Genomic DNA, 9,973 nt, shown 5'->3' with positions numbered 1-9,973 from the left:
AGAGGGCCCCTGTAGGCTTTCACTTTCCTGCTTAAATACACAGGTGTTTCCCAGACTCCAGGGCAATGAAAACATTTCAAGGGCCGAGCAAGCCTGATCTGAGTTTTGAGGGCAAAGGAAGTAGCCTAAAGAAAGGGCCTGAGAATCTGGCGGGGAGGGCCCAGCCCTATGATCCTAACTTGGGGTGCTGGAGTTCATCAAATTGAATAAGGTGGACTGCGGTTTCTTGGCCCTCAGCCCAGGCCAGCAGTGACGAGCCTTCACACCCTCACGGCCTTGCCTCTGGAAATAACTCTAGAGGGAGGATTTCCAGTCACCTCTTTGTGACTACCATTTCAAAAACTCTTACTTTATCCACCACCTGTGTACACACCCCAGGTGTGGCCAGTGTGTGCTGATCCAGTGGCAAGAGGCCTCACCCAGCCTCCTACGGGACAGGTGATGTGGCTGGAGATTGGCACATCCGTGTATCTATTCTTAAGATACTCTGGACCCCTTTAGGCTCTGGGCTCACATCTGCTTAACTGTTCCTGGCCTTAGTGGTCTCATTTGTAAAATGGGAACAATAAACCCTGTCGTGCCTGCCTCAAAATAGACTTAGAAGATCAAGTGAGAAGGCACATCTGAAAGTGCCTGATAAGTAAGTTAAGTCTCAGGCTGCAGGTAAAAAGAGGATGATAAAAACTGCCTCTTTCCCTCAGAGTGCTCTATCCCTTCTGGTCCTCAAGCCAGCTACTCTGCTCAGTATCTTTCTCTGTAGAAGCCTCTAGCCTGAGCTCTAGATCAGCCAGGGAGGATTGGGTTGGGTTGTGGCTGCAGGGTGTTGAGATGGAGGGATGTTCAGTTATAGCCCTTTGCCAAGAACCACCCCAGAGAAATGACAGGAAGTCTTGGGTTTGGGTTGCTACTCTGGTTCGCATCAACCATTCAACAAAATTTCATTACCTGTGTGCCATGCTGTGGGAACAGACAGGTGCCTGTCCCTAGGAGTTTGGAGTTTATATGCCTGTGACAAGGTGGCCGTTGCCTCTGCTGCTTCCCTCAGCCTCAGTCCCCTCCACCCTGAAGTATTTAGTCCACCAGGTGCCAGCACACTCCTGTCCAATTTAGTTCCCCTGGTGAGGAGCTTTCAAGACCACCTCTGGGGGCTCTTCCACTCTGGTCAGCTACTTGCTAGAATTTTTATTTATCTGGGGAAAGTGGTCCTGCCCATCGTCTAACTCGTCTTCCCCAGTCTAGAACCATCTGCCACCACTACTATCCTCACCTCCTTTTATTATTTATTTATTTATTTATTTAAGTGGGTATGATAGGCAGGTGTCAAGTTTGGAGGAACTGAATGGTAAAGTGATAGGGCCTGGACTTCCCTGGCGGTCCAGTGGTTAAGACTCCACACTTCCCCTGCAGGGGGCACGGGTTCAATCCTTGGTCAGGGAACTAAGATGCCACTTATCCCACAGTGCGGCCAGAAAAAAAGTGATAGGGCTTATGGTGAGGATGTCAGGGGAAGGAAGAACATTGGGAGGATTAGAGAGAGAGTCAAGAAGTGTAAAGGGAGCTACCTATTAGTATCTGAAACAGATGTATGTCACTGTGCCAGTTATTCATTTATTACCTCTTGGAAAAAAATTCGTTCTTTTTGCATGCTCTGTGAAAATGGATCTGGGCCCTTTAACTACTTTTTCTTTCCCAGCTGGCACAATTAATGTTTTGTCAGTAGAGAGTTGGGGAGACATTGCAGGAAGGAAGGGCTTTGCTTCCTGGTTCCCATGAGCCCTATTGGCAGGCTCCTGAAGTACGTAGTGGCCAGCGGCACCCAAATGCCAGCAGCTTCCCCTGGTACACCCCTTGGACAGTTTAATGGTACAGTGCCTCTGGTGAGACACCTTCCCATGAACAGTTTTCCCTGGCACCCTAGAGGGAAGATTTCCAGCATGTTCCACCAGAGTGACACTCCAGTGACTTCTGTGTTCTCCCCCCAAAATTCTGGATCTCAGCTCCAGGGAGGCCCAGGTAGAGGCTCTTTCTTAGGTGCAGTATCTCCAGCTGAGGGGTAGTGGCTGCTCTTATAGCTGCTATTCCTGCATTCTTTAGAATTCTCTTTCCTTCTTACTATCTATAGCAGGCAGAATTGTGTCCCTCAGAATTGTGTCCCAGTTCCTGTGACTGTGACCTTATTTGGAAATAGAGTCTTTGCAGACATAATCATTGAAATCATACTGTATTTGGTTGGGCCTCAATCCAATTACTGGTGTCCTTGTAAGAAGAAGGAAGTTTGGACACAGACTCATGGAAAGGAGAAGGCCATGTGAAGACACACAAAGAGACATGCAAGAAGAATGCCATGTGGTAACAGAGGCAGAGATTAGAGTGATGCATGTACAAATCTAAGGAATGCCAGAGATCACCAGCAAACCACCAGAAGCTAGGAAGAGGCACGGAAAGATTCCCCCTAGGGTCTCAAAGGGAGTATGGCCCTGCTGATGCCTTGATTTCAGGATTCTAGTCTCCAGAACTATGAGAGAATAGATTTATGTTGTCTTAAGGCACCCAATTTGTGGTAATTTGTCACGGCAGCCCTAGGAAACTAATACATAATCCAATCCCTCATTTCTCTAATTCCCGTTTTTAGTTGATCATTCTTTTTTTATAAAGTATTTTTAAATTTTATTTATTTATTTATTTGGCTGAATCAGGTCCTAGTCATGGCACACAGGATCTTCGTTGCAGTGCGTGGGCTTTTCTCTAGTTGTGGTGCACGAGCTCCAGAGCGTAGAGGCTTGGTTGCTCCAGAGTGCGGGGGCTTAGTTGCCCCGTGGCATGTGGGATCCCAGTTCCCCATCCAGAGGCTGAACCCATGTCCCCTGCATTGGGAGGGACCACTGGACCACCCGGAAAGTCCCGATGATTTTTTTTTTTTGGCTGCGCCGCATGGCTTGCGGGATCTCAGTTCCCTGACCAGGGATTGAACCTGGGCCACAGCAGTGAAAGCCCAGAATCCTAACCACTAAGCCACCCCAATTATTGGGAACTCCCAATAATTCTGTTTAATAAACTTCTGCTTGTTGAAATTGCTATGTGGATTCTCCCAATTGCACCCACACTTATACCATCACCAACAAAAATACTAGTGTTTTAGCACTAAAGAAAATGGAATATACGAATCTTGAAAGTTCCTACTGCAATTACTATGCAGATATTTCAGAGAGTAGGCCATTTTTGAGAGAGGTTTAAAATCTGCATTGCAGACATATTCCTTAAATGCATTTTGAATGCTCCTATCGCACCTGAGAAAAAAATAATAAATGAGAGCAGATGGTGCCTGTGAGGACAGCTGGCTCAACTGAAGTGGAGAAAGTTGGACTAGACAGCTGCCATGTTATCTAAAGGCCATTCCTGACATCCTGTGGTTTCAGGTGGAGGCCAGCTCTAGACAACACTCAGAAAACAAGTCCAGGTAGAGGTTTCTAGAAATGACTGTACCTGATACTATAGGCTGAGAAGGCAGAGGGGCAGTGGTATCAGTGGCAATGCTGAGGCAGGGAGGTCCACGACACACACAAAATACATTCACCTGGCTATGACCTTTGCTCCAGAGAAAGAGGCCTAGACATGGGAGGCAAGGGCCCTGGCTGGTCAAGAAGGCTCTAGGGCTTCCCTGGTGGCGCAATGGTTAAGAACCCGCCTGCCAAGGCAGGGCACATGGGTTCGAGCCCTGGCCCGGGAGGATCCCACATGCTGCAGAGCAACGGGGCCCATGCGCCACAACTGCTAAGCCTGCGCTCTAGAACCCACGAGCCACAACTACTGAAGCCTGTGCTTCTAGAGCCCGTGTTCCACAACAAGAGAAGCCACCGCAATGAGAAGCCCGCGCACCACAACGAAGAGTAGCCCCCGCTCACCGCAACTAGAGAAAACCTGTGCTCAGCAAAGAAGACCCAACACAGCCAAAAATAAATAAATCAATAAAAAAAAGAAGGCTATAAATATGGGATGACATGTCCATTTATTTGCTCAACACACTTTTAAAACTCAAACCACATGCCAGACACAAAAAATACTGTGGTGAGCAAGACAGTGAGAGTCCTTGTCCACAGACAGACAAGTAAACAGACCAGGGCCTAGTGAGATAAATGCTAAACTCAGCTTATATGCAGGTTCCCAAAAGTGCACATAAGCAGAGCTAGAGAAACCTCAGAGAAGGTGATGAATCATCTAAGAACTGAGGGAAAGGGGGTCGGTGGGGAGACTGTGCATGGGTCATCCCAACTGTGCAAAGGACCAGAGGACAAAACTCGGGAGGCTGCAAATAATTGGGTGTCAGCCTCTCAGAACTAATGCATGCCTTTTAGAATAAATATGTTGGGGCTTCCCTGATGGCGCAGTGGTTAAGAATCTGCCTGCCGATGCTGGGGACACGGGTTTGAGCCCTGGTCGAGGAAGATCCCACATGCTGCAGAGCAGCTGGGCCCATTCGCCACAGCTACTGAGCCTGCGCTATAGAGCCTGTGAGCCACAACTACTGAGGCCCGTGCGCCTAGAGCCCGTGCTCCACAGCAAGAGAAGCCACCGCCATGAGAAGCCCGTGCGCCACAACGAAGAGTAGCCCCTGCTCACCGCAACTAAAGAAAGCCCATGCGCAGCAACGAACACCCAATGCAGCCAAAAATAAATAAAATAAATTAAAAAAAAAAAACATTTTCCCAAGGTTCAGGCATCCAACCTCTTTTCCTTGGTTCCAACTGTCATTATATCCTCTAGGCCAGTGATTCCCCACTTGGGGGGGTGACTCCCCACTACCCCACCCCTCAGGGGATGTTTGGCAATGTATAGAGACATTTTTTGGTTGTCCAGCATGGGGGTGGGGGTGGGGGGGAACGGAAGGTCCAGGGAGGGCTATGTGTGCGCTACTGACATCTAGTGGGTAGAGGCTAGGGATGCTTCCACTAAACATCCTACCATGCACAGGACAGCGCCTCACAACCAAGAATTCTCTGACTCAAAATATTAATAGTGCTGCGATTGAGAAATCCTCCTCTAGGCCTGCACATCTAATTGGCTGCTAAACATTTTCACATGGTTGATGAGCCGAGAGCTTATTTTTTTCTAGATATTTTAGTTGACTATTCAACTACACTTTACTCCTGTTGCTAGCATATGACCTAAAATCCTGTTACCCGAGTCCTTCCTTCTCATGGTTTTCCCATGCCAGTCCCGAGTCTATTGTGTACCTGTAGTTTAGGACAAATCCATGGGGGAAAAAAACAGGCAAAGTTTCTCTCCTCAAGGAGCTTACCTTCCAAAGCGGGAGAATGGACAATTTCTAATCGACATAGATAAGGGATCCTTCCTTATCTATGGATAATGGGTGGGCCCAGGGGTATCAGCTGTCTTGCTCAAAACCAGCCAGCCCTGCTCAGTGAAAAAGTGTCCCTTGTCCTCTACCATGCTCAGAATGCCCCGTGGACATGCGTGTAGGTGAAAACAGGTTTGTAATTATCTGAGTACAGAACCTATATTTATTTTATATAGAAGCACAAACTTACAAGTACAGTTTTAATCCTGACTTTTCCAGAAAGGCCTGTATAAATGGAGGAAAGACTGTATTTTGTTTTGTTTGGAACTTTGCCAAGAATTATTTGCCATTTTGGAAAATCATTGCACAGATGGCCACACTTGAATTTGAATCAGCAGCACAACCCATCTGTGACAGCCTGAGTTTGTAGCTGCTGTGTTCATAGAAATCCTATATGTAGTGCAAGCATATTTCCATATGATTGCTTCACTAAATCCTTTGGCAAAGCCCTGCCCAAGCATTTACATATTGAGATATACATTACTTTTTTTTTTAAAGAATAATATAATACACAAAAGTGCACAAATCTTAATGAATCTCAATGTTCTTATTCTTAAATAGAGACCACAGTCCCTACCCTCACATGGAGCGTTGATCAAGGTTAGATGATTCTAAGAAGGTTGTTGTGCACCTGGGGCAATGTAGAAATTCCACAAAGGTGCTCAGCTCCCTACTGGCTTCTCTCAGGACAGGAACCCAGTTAATTTTGCGGCCAGGACGCACTCTCCGAGGCCTTGTGGGTCAGCAGAACAGAAGGAGCTGAGGTGGAATAGCCCAGAGGACGCTGACCAATGCGGGCTCGCTACATGGTAACCTCCGGAGACTCCTGATCCTGTTCTTGCGAACCCGGCCTCCTGTCAGGCGTTACCTAGCAACAGCGTCCTAGAGTCTGGCCCAAGAGGCCAATCAGCACGTACTTAGTTATTTCAGTGATGGGAACAGTCCAGTCACCGGGCGCTGTCAACAGCCACCTCCTCAAGCTAATCTCCGCAAGCACCAATGAGGGGTTAGGAATTTTAAGAGCTGGAGCTGAGTATTCGGAGCTGGCTCTTATTTGATAAGACCACCTAGGGGGAGGGAATGACCAGCTTCCGACTGCATCTGAATGATGGTTGTGAAGGCAGGTCGCCGCCATATTCTCTTAGGGCGTTTTCCGGTACCATTGTCCACTCTGAGTACCAGAGTGACCCATGACGTTGTGATTCCTCTGTTTGGGCCGCAGCTTGGCCCCACGCAAAGCCAAATCCGGGCTGGCTCAGACACCGGGTCTAGCAGGGCAGTGTCTCCTCGGTCCGGAAAAGAGAGTAGCTCTTGGATTGGGGCATCTAGGACCTGGGGGCTGGAAGAATTCAAGCGCCGCCCTAGTCCCGTTCCCCATCTGCAGCCCAGAGCCTGGATCCGAGCCGAGGAGGCTGTGAGCTGTGTAACTTTGCCGCGCGGCGGAGTATTTCTTCTTGGAGAAGTGGTGAAATCCGAGGCGCAGAAGGCCCTTTACCGAAAGTGATACTAGAACCCTATGGCCACCTGAGGGCGCTCCGTGAGGCCCTTTAGTGGTCTCCCTTTGCTCATTTTTGCTCACTCTTTATTCATCTATTCACGATGTACGTAAGCCAGTTCTTGGGCTAGAACTGCAGATGCGGACTACTCAGGGCAAAATGCCTGGAGCTGAGGGGAACAGAGGGGATAGTGGGCTGAGGCTTGGGGAGGGACTGTCCTAGAGTGCCTCTTGAAAGCCTTTTTTTTTTTTTAAATAATTTACTATGACCATCTTGCTGTGTCTATGACTACAGCATAGTTTTTTTTTTAAACGGCTTTATTGAAATGTTATTCACATACCATGTAATTCACCCATTTAAAGTGTAAAATTCAGTGTTCTTTAGTATATTTAGAGTTATGAAACCATCACCACAATCAACTAAACACATTGTCATCACTCCAGAAAGGAACTCCCCAGCCATCACTCCCCATTCTCCTCTCCTCCAGCCCCGGGCAACCACTGATCTACTTTATCTCTCTGTAGATTTGCCTTTTCTGGACATTTCATGTAAATGGAATCATAAGACATGTGGTCTTTTTTAATCCGGCTTATTTCACTTGGCATGTTTTTAAAGTTCATCCGTGTTATAACATGAATCATTATTTAGAATTTTTTTAATAGATTTTAGTTTTAGAGTAGTTTAGAGTTCGCAGTAGAATTGAGCTGAATGTACAGAGTTCCCATATTCCTCTGCCCTCCCCCCAGCCTCCCCCACTATCAACAACCCATACCAGAGTGGCACATTTGTTACAATCTATGAACCTACGTTGACTCATCATTATCACTCAAAGTCCATAGTTTACATTAAGATTCACAAAACTCTAACAGGAAACCTGATGGCTTCCTCCAGATTAACAGGAATTACATGGGACTGAATGAACTGATAAATATGATTTATAATTTTATGACTTTTTGTCTAAAATATTACTGGCTGGCTTTTAATCTCTGTTTTCCAGAAAACCTTTCCTCTTATGCTATGACCTACAAAAAGTTGATAAAGTATACCTCTGTATTGTAAATGAAGATGATACATTGCTCTTTTTCTCTGCCTGATCCCTCCAGAATTTGGCTTCTCTAGCTAGCTCCCCTCTGGACTTGATGGCTTCTTGCGACCAGGTTACAACTAGTTATACTAATCATTGAAATTTGTTCTCTTTATGTTGTTCTCCAATTGCTTATGCCTTGTGTCTCTCTCTGCTGTACTATGACCTTATTAATGTTACTAGCTATATTACTTATATCCTGTCTATTTTATAAGATTGTTACCTCTTGCATTACCTAATGTATCATCAGGCCTCCAACAAAATTAATGATGGCTAAATGTCTTGAGGCAATTGATCATATACATAACCCTATGTAAAATAATTTTAACAGTGAGACTCTAGATATGGAGAAGCAACAAGGGAAAACATTTCCTGGATTATAGGAATAGACTAGTAAAACACACGATCCAGAGAATTTTAGGTTATTAATAGGGCCCAATCCAAAAATAACACATTGGGGGACTTCCCTGGTGGCACAGTGGTTAAGACTCCATGTTCCCAATGCAGGGAGCCTGGGTTCAACCCCTGGTCAGGGAACTAAGGTCCCACATGCATGTCGCAACAAAGAGTTCGCATGCCACAACTAAGGAGCCGGTGAGCCGCAACTAAGGAGCACATCTGCCCCAACTGGCACAACCAAATAAAAATTTAAAAAATTAAAAAAAAAAAAAAACAGAAGCAGCACATTGGGTGGCTGATCAATGAAATCTTCCTCTGACCTAGGAATAAGAATTCCATGACAAATTGACCATGAAAAGCCTCCCAAACCTTGGTCGAATTTATGACCAAGAGGGGGCCCTGTGCAGGAGCTCCCTGGTGGCCTAGTGGTTAGGATTCCGGGCTTTCACTGCCATGGCTTGGGTTCGATCCTTGGTCAGGGAAATGAGATCACACAAGCCGCTGGGCATGGCCAAAAAAAAAAAAAAAAGGCGGGGCCCTGTGGAAAGGGAACCTTGCCTGCCATTTGGTAAACAACAAATGCTGCCGGCCATCAAGTTATCAGCCACTGCAGCCACCAGGCCCTCCTACTCCCTACCAAGGTGTGCCTTGAGGGAAATTCAAGATGGAAAAATACAGGAAACATTCTGTGCCCTGGATACTGTTCGATAGTTAAGTTGCATATCTAAAGAACAATTTCAACAAGCCCAGACTCTTGCATCTTCCCATATATAGAAAAGCCCTAAAATCACTAACTTGAAATGTCTGTTTTTTTGTGATTAGCAATAATGTTTTGATGTTCAAATATATATATATTTTTTTCCAGCAAAAACTGCTATATATCCTGGCTCCTCCCTTACCTCTTTGGAGCAGTTCCTCAGAGCTGAGAGGATAGTCCTCAGTAAGCTCCTGGAATAAAACTCAACTCGGAACTTTTAGGTTGTACGTTTTCTTCAGTTGGACAAAATCTTTGTTCTTCTCCTTACTAGCAAGTGCCCTCTGAGATTTTCCTCATCAGTAGAACCAGGATGATAATCATCGTTTCACACATGGTAGCAAAAAATAAATACGTTGAACGTGTAATATGTTGGGCATGGTACCTGCGCACAGGAAACGCTAACGTTAATTCCCTTCCCCAAAGGGCAAGGAGGGAGTTACCCACTATCGCAAGAGAAGGCTCCTCTGAGAAAGCCAGGAAAGGAGACCCAGGGATATTCCAGCCCCGGGTTGGCCAGAGTGGCTCCGTCGCTCAAATCCTTCCCTCCCTCGGCTAGGCTGCGCCTCCAAGAAACAGAGGACCATTACTGATCCCAGGCGGGGTCGCCCCTTCCCGCCTCCAGACTCCCGGGCAGTCACCCGACATCGAGGGTCCAACTTTCTGCCCTTACGCTTCCGTTGGCTTCGTTCAAACAGGCCGCTTTTGGCAATACCCAATCAGAATACTCGATCTTAGGCCACCGCCCAATGACCGCGTGGAATAGGGGGGGAAAAGGGCGTGAAGCCCAATCGCAGCGCCATCACACTTGAGGGCAAAGAGGTTAGGGAGCCGGCATGGCGCTCCGGTCAATAAAATCGATAGCTGGAAGCTGCTTGTGTTTC

Source organism: Delphinus delphis, chromosome 15, assembly GCF_949987515.2.
Source record: "Delphinus delphis chromosome 15, mDelDel1.2, whole genome shotgun sequence".
Classification (NCBI taxonomy): domain Eukaryota; kingdom Metazoa; phylum Chordata; class Mammalia; order Artiodactyla; family Delphinidae; genus Delphinus; species Delphinus delphis.
The sequence above is the reverse complement of the archived record's forward strand: the minus strand, read 5'-3'. Positions refer to the sequence as shown.